Here is a 16,988-nt window from a genome sequence, read left to right on the forward strand (position 1 = left end):
TTACATGGGTGACTGCCGTGATGTTGTCTGATTGGATCAGTACCGGCTGGTTTTGAAGCAGAGGCCCTGCCAGACTTAGGGCATTGTAAATGGCCCTCAGTTCCAGAATATTTATGTGTAGGGACGACTCCTGACTTGACCAAAGTCCTTGGAAATTTCTTCCCTGTGTGACTGCCCCCCAGCCTCGAAGGCTGGCATCCGTGGTTACCAGGACCCAGTCCTGTATGCCGAATATGCGGCCCTCTTGAAGATGAGCACTCTGCAGCCACCACAGTAGAGATACCCTGGTCCTTGGAGACAGGATTATCAGCCGATGCATCTGAAGATGCGATTCCGACCACTTGTCCAAGAGGTCCCACTGAAAGGTTCTTGCATGGAACCTGCCGAATGGAATTTTGCTTCGTAAGAAGCTACCATTTTTCCCAGGACTCGTGTGCAGTGATGCACCGATACCTGTTTTGGTTTCAGGAGGTCTCTGACTAGAGATGACAGCTCCTTGGCTTTCTCCTGCGGGAGAAACACTTTTTTCTGTTCTGTGTCCAGAACCATCCCCAGGAACAGCAGGCGTGTGGTAGGAACCAGCTGTGACTTTGGAATGTATAGAATCCATCCGTGCTGTTGTAGCACTTCCCGAGATAGTGCTACTCCGACCAACAACTGCTCCATGGACCTCGCCTTTATAAGGAGATCGTCCAAGTACGGGATAATTAAAAACTCCCTTTTTTCGAAGGAGTATCATCATTTCTGCCATTACCTTGGTAAAGACCCTCGGTGCCGTGGACAGTCCAAACGGCAGTGTTTGGAATTGGTAATGGCAATCCTGTACCACAAATCTGAGGTACTCCTGGTGAGGATGGTAAATGGGGACATGTAGGTAAGCATCCTTGATGTCCAGGGATACCATGTAATCCCCCTCCTCCAGGCTTGCAATAACCGCCCTGAGCGATTCCATCTTGAACTTGAATTTTTTTATGTATGTGTTCAAGGACTTCAAATTTAAAATGGGTCTCACCGAACCGTCCGGTTTCGGTACCACAAACAGTGTGGAATAGTAACCCCGTCCTTGTTGAAGTAGGGGCACCTTGACTATCACCTGCTGGGAATACAGCTTGTGAATTGTGTCTAGCACAGCCTCCCTGCCTGAGGGAGTTGTCGGCAAGGCAGATTTGAGGAAACGGCGGGGGGGGGGGGGAGACGCCTCGAATTCCAGCCTGTACCCCTGAGATACTACTTGAAGGATCCAGGGATCCACCTGTGAGCAAGCCCACTGATCGCTGAAATTTTTGAGGCGGCCCCCCACCGTACCTGGCTACGCCTGTGGAGCCCCCGCGTCATGCGGTGGACTCAGAGGAAGCGGGTGTCACGATCCGGGTATCTGGACGCCATTACTTACCCTTCAGATGCCTCCTAAGGCGGGCTCAGCGTTCCAGGACCGGATTCCGCTGTTCCTGAGTTTCCACATGCAGAGTGTCAGAGTGGTGTTTTCATCAGCCGCGGCCTCCGCTGTGCCCGCGTGGTTAAATGTGCATCTATCAGCCTGGCGTCTCCTGTCTCCGGTGGCCGGCGCCGCCATTACTGTTTCCCAGACCACATGGATTACAAACCAAACTTCCCTCCAAGTGTCTGCATGGGCGCAGCCATCTTGGATTTTGTCATCTGATCATTTCCACCAATCTGCTGTCTGTATTGTTGTTTTGCATAATTGCCTAGCCAACCCCTTCCTTGCTGCAGGTATAAGTAAGCTGTGCCCGAGCAAGGAAGACGTCAGTGCTTTGGTTGTCAAACCTAGTTCCTGTTTGTCTCTCTCCTGTGATTGTCTTCCAGGTTCCAGCTCCTGTCTCAAGACTTCCACCATAGAGACCCGCACCAGCATTCCACCTGCGGTGTAGCCTGACTCTCCAATCCATTGTGGATTCATCTGTTTCCAGCTACAACATTACCTGCTTCCAGATCAGCTTCCAGCAGAGTACAGCTTCCCTTAAAGGGCCGGTGTCCTTTCTACACTTTACCACTCTCCACCGGTATTATTATTTCTCCGCTCTCAAATTCTACATTTCAGTTCATATTTCATCGCTCCCAAGTTCATTTATTATTTAACTGGTTCCAGCCAGTATCCACTCCGTGCTAACAACAGTCTGGTTCCAGCCAGTATCCACAGCAGCTGTTTTACCTTCAGCAACCCAGCTTTTCCTGGAACACCAGCTGGCACAATCCTGGGTTATCTCCATTGCTACAGTCGGGCCTGGTAAGGACTTTCCATCTAGTAGATCATAAGAACTATCTCACACCTGTGGCTCCTGCCATCCTGTAGTACCCAGGAACTGTATTTATTATTTGCTGACTTTTACGTTTTCTTTTACTGCTGCTGTGTTGCGGAGTTGTCATAATAAACATCATTGACTTTTATCCAAGTTGTCGTGGTCACGCCTTCGGGCAGTTATTATTCATGTTACTTACATGTCCAGGGGTCTGATACAACCTCCCAGGTTCCGGTACATCTCAGCCCCTACAACTGAGGCTGCCTCCCGTCAGCTCAGGCCCTCAGTTGTGACAGTAAGCACTGACCTAATGAATCCAGCCGGAGACCAGGATCAAGCGGCCAGGCCGATGCAAGAACTGGCAGCCCGACTAGAACATCAGGAGGCTGCACAGGGCCACATCATCCGCTGTCTCCAGGATCTCTCTACTCGGCTGGATGGGATTCAGACAACTCTCCGTGGATCAGGCGCATCTGGTGCGTCAACCACAGTGACTCCAGCTATAACCCCACCCACCTTACCCATTTCTGCTCCACGTCTTCATCTTCCAACGCCAGCAAAATTTGACGGATCTCCAAGATTCTGCAGGGGATTTCTCAACCAGTGTGAGATTCAGTTTGAGCTACAACCTGGCAATTTTCCCAGTGACCGTACAAAAATTGCCTACATCATCTCTCTTCTCAGTGGCTCCGCCCTTGACTGGGCATCACCGTTATGGGAGAGGTCCGACACCCTGCTATCTTCTTACACTGCATTCGTGTCAACATTCAGGCGCATCTTCGACGAGCCAGGCCGGGTAACCTCAGCTTCATCCGAGATTCTCCGTTTACGCCAGGGGTCACGTACTGTAGGACAATATCTGATACAGTTCCAGATCCTGGCATCCGAACTGGCATGGAACGACGAGGTCCTGTATGCTGCATTCTGGCATGGCTTATCTGAGCTTATTAAAGATGAGTTAGCTACCAGAGACTTACCTTCTAAGTTAGATGAGCTAATCTCACTCTGCACGAAAGTTGATTTACGTTTCAGAGAGAGAGCAACTGAGCGTGGAAGATCATCTGCTCCAAAATCTTCTGCTCCTCCTCCTCGTCAACTGTCACCATCTAAAGATGAGCCCATGCAAATTGGCCGTTCCCGTTTAACTCCTGCTGAGCGCCGAAGACGTCTCTCTGAGTCTCTTTGTCTTTACTGTGCAGCTCCGTCTCACACCATCAATGCCTGTCCCGAACGTCCGGGAAAACTCCAAACCCTAGCTCGCCCAGGAGAGGGCCGGCTAGGAGTAATGATCTCCTCTCCATCTCCTCATGATTGTAATCTCCCAGTCTCGCTTCAAGTTGCTCAACGTTATCGGAACGTCATTGCTCTCCTTGATTCCGGAGCAGCTGGGAACTTTATTACTGAAGCCTATGTTAAACGGTGGTCCCTACCCACCGAGAGACTTCCTTCCTCCTTTTCCTTAACTGCCGTGGATGGCAGTAAAATTTTTGATACTGTTATTGCTCTAAGGACTCTACCAGTTCGTCTGAGAGTGGGAGTTCTTCATTCCGAACTTATTTCACTTTTAGTGATTCCAAGAGCCACACATCCTGTGGTCCTGGGCCTTCCATGGCTCCGTCTTCACAATCCTACAATTGATTGGACGACGACGCAAATCCTGGCATGGGGTTCCTCCTGTGCAGAGACATGTTTGTTTAAAGTATTGCCTGTCTGTTCTTCCTCCCCCAGGTCGTCTGATGTTCCACCTCCTCCATATCAAGATTTCACGGATGTGTTCAGTAAAGCTTCTGCTGATATCCTTCCTCCTCATAGAGAATGGGACTGCCCGATTGATCTCGTTCCAGGGAAGGTTCCACCTCGAGGCCGAACTTATCCGTTGTCTCTCCCCGAGACGCATTCTATGGAGGAATACATTAAAGAGAACCTAGCAAAGGGGTTCATTCGACCTTCTTCTTCTCCAGCCGGCGCAGGCTTCTTTTTTGTAAAGAAGAAAGATGGTGGTCTGCGGCCGTGCATCGACTACAGAGGTTTGAACGACATTACCATCAAGAACCGCTATCCTTTACCCCTGATTACTGAGCTCTTTGACAGAGTTAGCGGAGCTACCATCTTTACAAAGCTGGACCTGAGAGGTGCATACAATCTCATCCGGATCCGTGAGGGTGACGAGTGGAAGACCGCATTTAACACCCGTGACGGACATTATGAGTACCTCGTCATGCCCTTCGGATTGAGCAATGCTCCAGCTGTCTTCCAGCATTTCGTCAATGAGATCTTCAGAGACATTCTATACCGTCATGTCGTGGTCTATCTAGATGATATCCTCATTTTTGCCAACGATTTAGAGGAACATCGTTTCTGGGTAAAGGAGGTTCTGTCCCGTCTCCGTGTCAATCATCTCTACTGCAAATTAGAGAAATGCGTCTTTGAAGTCAAGTCCATTCCGTTTCTAGGGTACATTGTGTCCGGTTCCGGACTAGAGATGGATCCTGAGAAACTACAAGCAATCCAGAATTGGCCGGTACCCTTAACCCTCAAAGGGGTCCAGAGGTTCTTAGGGTTCGCCAATTATTACCGAAAGTTTATACGAGACTTTTCCACCATTGTGGCGCCTATTACTGCTTTCACCAAGAAGGGTGCTAACCCGTCCAAGTGGTCTGAAGAAGCCATGCAAGCTTTTCATCTTTTAAAACAGAGGTTCATCTCTGCACCTGTCCTGAAACAGCCTGACATCGACTCTCCTTTCATCTTAGAGGTGGATGCCTCCTCCGTTGGAGTAGGAGCGGTGTTATCTCAGAGGGCTAAAGATGGTCATTTACATCCTTGCAGTTTCTTCTCACGGAAGTTCTCCCCAGCGGAGCGCAACTATGCCATTGGCGACCAGGAGTTGCTAGCCATCAAGCTCGCTCTAGAGGAGTGGAGATATCTGTTGGAGGGAGCTTCTCATTCAATCACCATCCTTACAGACCACAAGAACCTTCTATATCTAAAAGGCGCACAATGTCTCAACCCTCGTCAGGCCAGATGGGCACTTTTCTTTTCCAGGTTCGACTTTAAACTCCAGTTCTGTCCGGGCTCTCAGAATCGCAAGGCCGATGCCCTTTCCCGCTCATGGGAGCAAGAAAATGAGTCAGAGTCTTCAGACAAGCATCCTATTATAAATCCGTTGGCATTCTCCACGGTAGGGATGGACTCTATGCCCCCATCAGGGAAAAGTTTTGTGAAGCCGACACTAAGGAAGAAGCTCATGCATTGGGCCCATGCTTCCCGTTTTGCCGGACATACAGGTATCCAAAAAACCCTGGAGTTTATCTCTAGGTCCTATTGGTGGCCAACTCTGAAAAAGGACGTTTTGGAGTTTATTGCATCTTGCCCAAAGTGTGCTCAACATAAAGTATCCCGCCAGTCGCCTGCGGGGCAACTGGTTCCACTATCTGTTCCCCGTCGACCATGGACCCATTTGTCGATGGATTTTATTACTGATTTGCCCATGTGCAACAAGTTCAATACCATCTGGGTGGTAGTTGACCGGTTCACCAAGATGGCACACTTCATTCCTCTCACCGGTCTTCCGTCAGCTTCCAAGTTGGCTCAAGTATTCATACAAGAGATCTTCCGACTCCACGGTCTTCCAGAAGAAATTATCTCAGATCGAGGAGTTCAATTCACAGCCAAATTCTGGCGAAGTTTATGTCAAGTCCTCCAAGTCAAATTAAAGTTTTCCACGGCTTACCATCCTCAGACCAATGGTCAAACTGAGAGGGTGAATCAGGACTTGGAGGCCTTCCTCCGCATCTATGTGTCCTCCTCTCAAGATGACTGGGTTCAATTACTTCCCTGGGCCGAGTTCTGTCATAACAACCAGTATCATTCTTCGTCTTCTTCAACACCATTCTTCACCAACTTTGGATTCCACCCTAAAGTCCCTGAGTTCCAACCGCTTCCAGCAACTTCTGTTCCCGCAGTGGATATCACCTTGCATCAGTTTGCCAATATCTGGAAGAGCGTACGATCAGCTCTGCTCAAGGCATCGTTCAGGTACAAGAAGTTTGCGGATAAGAAGCGTCGAGCAGTTCCTGCTCTCAAGGTGGGTGATCGGGTATGGTTATCCACGAAGAATTTGAGGTTAAGAGTTCCCAGTATGAAGTTTGCACCTCGCTACATCGGTCCTTTTAAAATTGATCAAGTCATCAATCCTGTTGCTTACAGACTCCAGTTACCTCCCTTCTTAAAAATACCCAGGACATTCCATGTTTCCCTGTTGAAACCGCTAATCTTGAATCGGTTTCATTCCTCACTTCCACCAACTCCGAAAGTCCAAACTCAACGAGGCGTTGAGTATGAAGTGGCCAAGATCCTGGACTCACGTCACCGTTACGGTCAACTTCAGTATCTCATTGACTGGAAGGGCTATGGTCCTGAAGAACGCTCTTGGACCAATGCCTCAGACGTCCATGCTCCTGCCTTGGTCCGAAATTTCCACGCAAAGTTTCCTTTAAAGCCTAAGAAGTGTCCTGGGGCCACTCCTAAAGGGGGGGGTGCTGTCACGATCCGGGTATCTGGACGCCATTACTTACCCTTCAGATGCCTCCTAAGGCGGGCTCAGCGTTCCAGGACCGGATTCCGCTGTTCCTGAGTTTCCACATGCAGAGTGTCAGAGTGGTGTTTTCATCAGCCGCGGCCTCCGCTGTGCCCGCGTGGTTAAATGTGCATCTATCAGCCTGGCGTCTCCTGTCTCCGGTGGCCGGCGCCGCCATTACTGTTTCCCAGACCACATGGATTACAAACCAAACTTCCCTCCAAGTGTCTGCATGGGCGCAGCCATCTTGGATTTTGTCATCTGATCATTTCCACCAATCTGCTGTCTGTATTGTTGTTTTGCATAATTGCCTAGCCAACCCCTTCCTTGCTGCAGGTATAAGTAAGCTGTGCCTGAGCAAGGAAGACGTCAGTGCTTTGGTTGTCAAACCTAGTTCCTGTTTGTCTCTCTCCTGTGATTGTCTTCCAGGTTCCAGCTCCTGTCTCAAGACTTCCACCATAGAGACCCGCACCAGCATTCCACCTGCGGTGTAGCCTGACTCTCCAATCCATTGTGGATTCATCTGTTTCCAGCTACAACATTACCTGCTTCCAGATCAGCTTCCAGCAGAGTACAGCTTCCCTTAAAGGGCCGGTGTCCTTTCTACACTTTACCACTCTCCACCGGTATTATTATTTCTCCGCTCTCAAATTCTACATTTCAGTTCATATTTCATCGCTCCCAAGTTCATTTATTATTTAACTGGTTCCAGCCAGTATCCACTCCGTGCTAACAACAGTCTGGTTCCAGCCAGTATCCACAGCAGCTGTTTTACCTTCAGCAACCCAGCTTTTCCTGGAACACCAGCTGGCACAATCCTGGGTTATCTCCATTGCTACAGTCGGGCCTGGTAAGGACTTTCCATCTAGTAGATCATAAGAACTATCTCACACTACCAGTGCCCTGTGGCTCCTGCCATCCTGTAGTACCCAGGAACTGTATTTATTATTTGCTGACTTTTACGTTTTCTTTTACTGCTGCTGTGTTGCGGAGTTGTCATAATAAACATCATTGACTTTTATCCAAGTTGTCGTGGTCACGCCTTCGGGCAGTTATTATTCATGTTACTTACATGTCCAGGGGTCTGATACAACCTCCCAGGTTCCGGTACATCTCAGCCCCTACAACTGAGGCTGCCTCCCGTCAGCTCAGGCCCTCAGTTGTGACAGCGGGGGAAGAATTTTGATTCTGGGAACTGGCTGACTGGTGCAGCTTTTTCCCTCTTCCCTCGTCTCTGTGCAGAAAGGAAGCGCCTTTGACCCGCTTGCTTTTCTGAAGCCGAAAGGACTGTACCTGATAATACAGTGCTTTCTTAGGCTGTGAGGAAACCTGAGGTAAAGATTTTTCTTCCCAGCTGTTGCTGTGGATACGAGGTCCCAGAGACCATCCCCAAACAATTCCTCACCCTTATAAGGCTCTATGTGCCTTTTAAAGTCAGCATCACCTGTCCAGTGTCGGGTCTCTAATACCCTCCTGACAGAATGGACATTGCATTAATTCTGGATGCCAGCCGGCAAAATATCCCTCTGTGCATCCCTCATATATAAGACGACGACTTATGTTCGCAAAATAGTATCCCTGTTTGACAGGGTTACAAACCACGCTGCAGCAGCACTATCTGCAGGTCTCAGTCTAGTACCTGAGTGTGTAAATACAGACTTCAGGATAGCCTCCTGGTTTTTATCAGCAGGTACCTTCAAAGTGGCCGTATCCTAAGACGGCAGTGCCACCTTTTTTGACAAACGTGTGAGCGCCTTATCCACCCTAGGGAATATCTCCCAGCGTAACTTATCCTCTGGCGGGAAAAGGTACGCCATCAGTAACTTTTTAGAAATTACCAGTTTCTTATCGGGGGAACCCACGCTTTTTCACACTTCATTCACTCATTTGATGGGGGAACAAAACACTGCCTGCTTTTTCTCCCCAAACATAAAACCCTTTTTTAGTGGTACTTGGGTTAATGTCAGAAATGTGTAACACATTTTTTATTGCCGGGATCATGTAACGGATGTTCCTAGTGGATTGTGTATATGTCTCAACCTCGTCGACACTGGAGTCAGACTCCGTGTCGACATCTGTGTCTGCCATCTGAGGGAGCGGGCGTTTTTGAGCCCCTGATGGCCTTTGAGACGCCTGGGCAGGCACGGGCTGAGAAGCTGGCTGTCCCATAGCTGTTACGTCATCCAGCCTTTTATGTAAGGAGCTGACACTGTCGGTTAATACCTTTCACCTATCCATCCACTCTGGTGTCGGCCCACAGGGGGCGACATCCCATTTATCGGCATCTGCTCCGCCTCCACATAAGCCTCCTCATCAAACATGTCGACACAGCCGTACCGACACACCGCACACACACAGGGAATGCTCTGACTGAGGACAGGACCCCACACAGCCCTTTGGGGAGACAGAGAGAGAGTATGCCAGCACACACCAGAGCGCTATATAATGTAGGGATAAACACTATCACTGAGTGAATTTTCCCCAATAGCTGCTTGTATAAACAATATTTCGCCTAAATTTAGTGCCCCCAGTGCCAGATTAAGGTCCACATAGGCCTGGAGCTGAAATTTATAAAGGGCCTATTGTGTGCTGCCACCGGGCGTGTGATCGCCGCACAGAAGTTCTCCCTGTGTGTCCAGGGTGGTGTGGTGGCATACTACATCACTGCACTACAGTACCTCCCCACATTACATATCTTCACTATACTACATCTCTGCACTATATCACTCCTACATCTCTGCACAACATGCCTGCACTATATCACTTCGCTACCCCCCCACCCTACATCCCAGCACTATACATACCCAAACTACCTCCAAACACTACACCCCTATACTATATCCCTGAACCACCTTCCTATACTACATCTCATCACTATACCACTACGCTATCTCCCCACACTACATCTCTGCACCATATCACTGCACTACCACCCCACACTACATCACTCTGCTACATCCTCACACTACATCTCTGCACCATATCACTGCACTACCAACCCACACTACATCACTACGCTACCTCCTCACACTACATCTCCGCACTACAGTATATCACCGCACTACTTACCCATACTACACCTCCGCAATATATCACTGCACTTACCACCCCACACTACACCTCAACACTATACTACACTACCTCCCCGCACTACATCACTATGCTACCTTCCCACACTACATCTCAGCACTATGGGGTCTATTTACTATGCCTGGGATGGAGATAAAGTCGACGGAGATAACGTCTCAGCTAATCGGCTCCTAACTGTCATTTCACAGGCTGGGTTTGAAAAATGACAGTTAGTAGCTGATTGGCTGGTACTTTATCTCCATCCAAGGCTTAGTAAATAGACCCCTATATCTCAGCACTAACTCTCCACACTACATCACTACACTCTCTCCCTCACACTGCATAATTGCACTACCTCACCACAATACATCACTATACACCTCACTCCACTGCCTCCCCACAAAAATTTTATTTTTATATTTGCTCTGGTCTTTGCGTGCAGAGCAGCTCTGGAGGAGAAGTTTACAGTGACGCAGTCCAGGTACCATAAGGGGTAAGAAGGGGTGAGCCCCTGAGGATGGGGATGGGAGGGACTACTTTGGGTCAGGCTTGCCTACCTGAATGCGGGAGGCTCCCGATTTTTAAAGGAGCCTCCCGCTGCCCCGCAAACCTTGCCAGCCCTCCCGGATTCTAGCATTACCTCCATGAAAATGCTGGGGGCGGGGCCTGCACAGGCTTAGCAGAGCATCGGTGAATAGACGCTGTGCGCATGCGCACAGCGTCTATTCACTGGAGACAGAGGGAGAGGGAGCATGCCAGCGGCTCACAGAGCGCTGGGCATGCCCCCTCAGTGACGAAAACGGAGGCGTGGCTCGCGATCGCGGGTCCTCCGCGAAGCCACGCCCCCTTTTAATAGACCACGCCCCTTTTTCGGGAGCGCTCACGCGGCAGTCACGAGGTCAACATGGATGGAAGGTCGACAGGGTTTCTAGGTCGACATGTGCTAGGTCGACAGGTCTAAAGGTCGACATGAGTTTTTCAATTTTTTTTGGATTTTTGCATACTTAACGATCCACGTGGACTACGATTGGAACGGTAAAGTGTGCCGAGCGAAGGGGACGCGGTGCACTAATTTGGGATCCCGGTCACTTTACGAAGAAAACGACACCAAAAAAAAAAAAAAATCCTCGTGTCGACCTTTAGACCTGTCGACCTAGCACATGTCGACATAGAAACCCTGTCGACCTTCCATCCATGTAGACCTAGTGACTGTCGACCTATAGTGGTCGACCTAAACATTGTCGACCTAGATACTGTCGATAAAACGAACCACACCCCCCGGGACCATACACCGTGCCGCCAGCTGTGGATAACGCGTTGGGGCGTGGACTGCCAGACGCTCTATTCTCCATTGGAATTGTTCATTCCAAAAGGTCCCGTGGCGCGGTGTCCTGACGGGTCACGGCTGTTATCCACAGCCGGCGGAGCGGTGTATGGTCCCGGACGGCGGTATGCAGAATTAGCCTTGTGGAGTACATACTACCATGTAGTAACCAGCCCACAGTGTGGATGATCAGGGTACGAGTCTTACCATCATTGTCTGACCTGTCCTGTGATATTGTTTTACTTAATAAAAATTGATCTGCACTATGAGCGCAATTTCTCTTCATCATATTTTTAGAAATATAAATCTATATATATAATATAAATTTACAGAGTCCTGCACTAGTGTAGAGTACAGTGTCCGTCTCTTCTCACAAATGTTTTTTTCTTCCACTTGTAGTACTACAGTTTTCACCTGCCATTGCAGGACACACCCCTGAGCAGAGGTGAAAGTATGGCGGTACGGGCCGTTAAGAGATTGGCAGCTGGTACGCCATACCGCCCGTCCCGCAGCTGCTGTGAAAGCTTTTGTATTAAAGTACCCATGTCATAACAGGACGCTGGTTGGCTGAGAATGGCTGTCTCTCATGGCCATGGTAACGGCCGCTAACGAGGCGAGGAAGCAGCGCTGTTCCTAGCTTTGTCTGTCCTACACGCTCGGCGTGCTCTCTCCTTCCCCTGCTGCATGTGCTATGGTTCCCGGCTCTCTGTGGTGATGGCACGGCTCGGTCTACTAGCTCCCCTGGTGTGATCCTTCCGGCTCCGGAGCTCTGGGGATTTGTCTGCGGGGATGGTGCTGCTGCTGCTGCTTCCCACGGTGCACGCCCAGTGTTGAAGGTGAGTGCCTGCACCTGGTCCCACGCTCCCCTCTGTGACCCCACTCTCCCCTTGTGGACTCACTCTCCCCACTGTGTCCCCCACTCTTCCCCCTGTGGCCTTCCTCCCCACTGTGTCCCCTACTCTCCCCCTGTGGCTTCACTTTCCCTACTGTGTCCCCTACTCTTCTCGCTGTTTCCCCCACACTCCCCCTTGTGGCCTCACTCTTCCCCCCTGTGTCCCCCACTCTGCTCCCTGTGTCCTCAACTCCCCCCTGTGACCCCACACTCCCCACTGTGTCCCCTACTCTTCCCCCTGTGGCCCCACTCTCCCTACTATGTCCCTTACTCTACCGTCTGTGGCCCCACTCTGCTCCCTGTGTCCACTACTCTTCCCCCTGTGTCCCCTACTCTACCCCCTGTGAGTCTACTCTCCCCACTGTGGCCTCACTCTCCCCCCTCATGTTCACACACTCCAGTTTTCAGTAGTCACGCCCCCTGCGCGCACACTATACCACCAAGAGTTGTTTTCTGCTTGCACCACTGCCTGATGGCAATAAATACGCCCAAAGTGGGCGCTAGACACGCTCTTTGGGCAGAGCGTGGCACACCCTCAACAGCGCACCGGGCAAAGCATTCTGGTACCACCTGAAATCTCCCTGAAACAAGTTTTCAAAAGTAGGCAAGTATGCTTTGGGTGTCTGCTTACTCACTACAGTGCATCAGCCCATGGGTGGCTGACTTTTAAGCCCCATACACACTAAACAATATGACCAATGAACGAAATTGGTGAATGATTTCCCTTCAGCTTCCAAACATACTTGATAAAAGACATTGTGCATACACACTGAATGATTTTTCAAACGATATGAACGATGAACGATATTGCTAGCATCGTCTGGGACACTAATGGTGGCTAATTTAAATAATGGGCTGGCATTACAGAGTGGCTATTATGATGAATATCGTTCATATCGTCCATCGGTCATCGTTCACCGCGTACACAATGAACGATATACACTTTTTTTACGTCCAAGATATAGGCAAAATTGAGCTGCAAGTTCAGAAGACTGAAACCCTAGCTGATGAAGGGCGGGGGCGCGCATCGTTCATTGGATACACACTGGACTACATTGTGAACGATATCGCTCATAAAGCTCACAAGGACTGATATAGTTCACAATATCTTCTAGTGTGTATGGGCCTTTAGGCATGTGCACATGCCTATTCTCAATTCCCAATCTATACCAGCCTCCTGGGGGCCCCGGGCCACTGATGACTGTCACTCTGTGCCCATGTAAAGTGACTGATCAATCAGCCTTTTTGTTGAGCAGCTCCCAAAATTTCCCCAACAATAAAAACAGTGGCCCTCATTCCGAGTTGTTCGCTCGGTATTTTTCATCGCATCGCAGTGAAAATCCGCTTAGTACGCATGCGCAATGTTCGCACTGCGACTGCGCCAAGTAACTTTACTATGAAGATAGTATTTTTACTCACGGCTTTTTCATCGCTCCGGCGATCGTAATGTGATTGACAGGAAATGGGTGTTACTGGGCGGAAACAGGCCGTTTTATGGGCGTGTGGCTGAAAACGCTACCGTTTCCGGAAAAAACGCAGGAGTGGCCGGAGAAACGGTGGGAGTGCCTGGGCGAACGCTGGGTGTGTTTGTGACGTCAACCAGGAACGACAAGCACTGAAATGATCGCACAGGCAGAGTAAGTCTGGAGCTACTCAGAAACTGCTAAGTAGTTAGTAATCGCAATATTGCGAATACATCGGTCGCAATTTTAAGAAGCTAAGATTCACTCCCAGTAGGCGGCGGCTTAGCGTGTGTAACTCTGCTAAATTCGCCTTGCGACCGATCTACTCGGAATGAGGGCCAGTGCTCTGTACCTGCTGGATACTGTGTTGGGTACAGTGCGGAATATATTGGGACACACAGTTAAATATTGAGTCAGTTACAGTGTGGGTCACACAGTGTGGGTCAGGTACAGTGCAGGACGGATACAGATTAGGTTAGGGAGCGGGTCGGATACATTGCAGTAAGCAGAGCCGGCGCTTCCATTAGGCAGCTGCCTATTGGCGTCAGCACATGAAGGACGGCTCTGCGTGCACCAAAATAAAAAAAAAGTAGTGAGGCACCCGCTCTCTAGTCACTTGCAGGAGCTGTTCCCTTCTCCTCCTGCTGCGTCGCTCGCCCCCCTTCCCCATGAACAGGGGTGGCACCTTCACTCAGGGCAGAAGGGGCTTCCCCCAACACTGGCGACCCATCCCCAGCACATCCTGACTGGCGGCGGCGATGTGGGCTGATTATCCTGTGGATCTGCACGCTGCTGTCTCCCTGCACGGTGCTTGTAGCAGAGGCACTGCGGACATGTTGCCCGAACAAAAGCACCTCTACCTGCTCTACCAAGCCCTGACACCGGCACCAGGAAACAGACCAAGGTGAGTGAGCGGGAGACGGGAGAGCAGAGTGCAGAAGGGGAGAGAGGAGGAGGCAGGCTGTTCCACTAGGAGGCTTCCCCTGTGTCCGGCTCCTACCTCTCTCTGTCCTGACAGAGGCCCACGTTTTAGAGATCCCGTTTGCTATCACCGCTGATACGCCTGACACTGGCTCCTAACCCTGTGCGTTAAAACTGTGGAGTGCGGATTGCACCCAGTGACTTTGTGCTGCCCTGTGCAAGGTGTCCATCGACGTCCCAAGTCACTGTGTGTCCCATAATTATAGGTACCGCCAGCCTAACCCTCTCCTCCACTTCTACAGCCTTTCTCTAACCTCCCCCCATTGCCTACCCTAACCTCCCCTCCCGCAGCCTAACCCTAACCCTCCCCTCCCCGCAGCCTAACCCTCACCTCCCCTCCCCGCAGCCTAACCCTAACCTCCCTGCAGCCTAACCCTAACCTCCCCTCCCGCAGCCTATCCCTAACCCTTCCCTCCCCGCAGCCAAACCCTAACCTCCCCTCCCTGCAGCCTAACCCTAACCTCCCCTCCCTGCAGCCTAACCTCCCCTCACCGCAGCCTAACCCTAACCTCCCCTCCCTGCAGCCTAACCCTAATCTCCCCTCCCCGCAGCCTAACCCTTATCTCCCCTCCCATAGCCTAACCCTAATCTCCCCTCCCTGCAGCCTAACCTCTCATCCCATAGCCTAACCCTAACCTCCCCTCCCTGCAGCCTAATCTCCCCTCCCCGCAGCCTAACCCTAATCTCCCCTCCCTGCAGCCTAACCATAACCTCCCCTTCCTGCAGCCTAACCCTAACCTCACCGCAGCCTAACCCTAACCCCCCCCCGCATTCTAACCCTAACCACACCTCACCGCAGCCTAACCCTAACCTCCCCTCCCCGCAACCTAACCCTAACGTCCCCTCCCTGCAGCCTAACTCTAACCTCCCCAAGTGCTTGTCCCTAACCTCTTTCCCTGCAGCCTAACCCTAACCTCCCCTCCCATAGCCTAAATGGCCCAGTCCAGCATTAGGTAGAGGAAGAAGATCGCCACGCAGAAAACACTGCCGAGCACCGTGATCTGCCGGCTCAGCTTCACGAACCTTGTCAGCACCAGCACAGATCTGCTGACACCGCAGCCCGGGTCACACTGACAAGCTCTCCCCGAACGTGCACATAGTAACACCTGATATAAATTGTAAAGCGGCGCAGTGTGCGATGGTGAGCAGGTAGGGGAGGCTGTAGGTCTCAGGCGGCGATTGGATGAGATCTCTGCTAGCGGTGACAGACACCGAGAAATGTTACTGGCTGCACAGCATATCCTGCAGCACCTGCACATTTTTAAAAACAGGGTCACAAAATGCCTGTAGTGCATGTTTTGTGATTACTGAATCTCTCACATCACATGCTTGCCTTCCTTTCTAATCTCTTACATAGAGTATTTATCTTTATTTACTTACTTCTTTTCTAACATACCTTAATCACTTACTTTACTGTCTGCCTGTCTGTACATTACTCTTCTTTACCTGTACTCATGTCTTACCTACATTCCTTCTTTATTCTCCCTCCCTTGCTACTTCTCTCTCCTTACCATTTCCTGCCTCAGTATTACATGTGACAACAAGACTGCAGCAGTGCTGGCCCCACCCCTTTCACGATGTCATGAAGTGGGCGGGGCTTGCAGTACGAGGAGGAAGTGCTGCATAGCCCTAAGGCCAGCCACTGGGAGAACGGAGAACCAGCACGGGCTGCAGCATCAGTGGTACAGGCTGTGCTGGGTGCTGTTACCAAACGCTGCCTGATCAGAGCTAAGCTCCGATCGCGGCAGCAATCCAGTGAAGAGGTGAGTGCAGGCCACTGTGGGGACAAAGCAATGCAGACAGTGTTTCTTTCCTGTAAACACTGGCTGCTTTGCAGGGAAGCCTGTGGGCCTATTTTCAATGGGGGGCCTGGAGCTGCAGCTCCATCCGCCCCATTGTTAATCCGGCCCTGAGTGCCCCCCCTCTCTTTTTAACCCTTTGAGCCTGAAAACTACAGGGGAGAGCCTGGGGAGCTGTCTTCCAGCTACACTGTGAAGAGAAAATGGCGCCAGTGTGCCGAGGGAGATAGCTCCGCCCCTTTTTTGCGACTTTTCTCCGGCTTTTTTATGGATTCTGGCAGGGGTAATTATCACATATATAGCCTCTGGGGCTATATATTGTGATTATTTTGCCAGCCAATGTGTTTTTATTGCTACTCAGGGCGCCCCCCCCAGCGCCCTGCACCCTCAGTGAACGGAGTGTGAGGTGTGTATGAGGAGCAATGCAGCTGTGCGCTACCTTGGTGAAGACTGAAGTCTTCTGTCGCCGATTTTCCGGACCATCTTCATGCTTCTGGCTCTGTAAGGGGGAAGGCGGCGCGGCTCCGGGAACGAACACCAAGGACGGGTCCTGCGGTCGATCCCTCTGGAGCTAATGGTGTCCAGTAGCCTAAGAAGCCCAAGCTAGCTGCAAGCAGGTAGGT

The 16,988-nt window shown here is 50.7% G+C and overlaps 1 long non-coding RNA gene across 1 annotated transcript in view; it reads right to left on the reverse strand.

Moving 5' to 3' along the window:
- Nucleotides 1–16,103, reverse strand: part of LOC134935372 (uncharacterized) — a 136,270-nt gene extending 120,167 nt beyond the window's left edge. Inside the window, exon 1 of the long non-coding RNA XR_010180096.1 lies at nt 16,030–16,103. This is a non-coding gene — a long non-coding RNA (uncharacterized LOC134935372). The remainder of the gene's footprint in view (nt 1–16,029) is intronic.
- Nucleotides 16,104–16,988: the final 885 nt, after the last annotated feature.

Source organism: Pseudophryne corroboree, chromosome 6 (genome assembly GCF_028390025.1).
Source record: "Pseudophryne corroboree isolate aPseCor3 chromosome 6, aPseCor3.hap2, whole genome shotgun sequence".
Lineage (NCBI taxonomy): Eukaryota > Metazoa > Chordata > Amphibia > Anura > Myobatrachidae > Pseudophryne > Pseudophryne corroboree.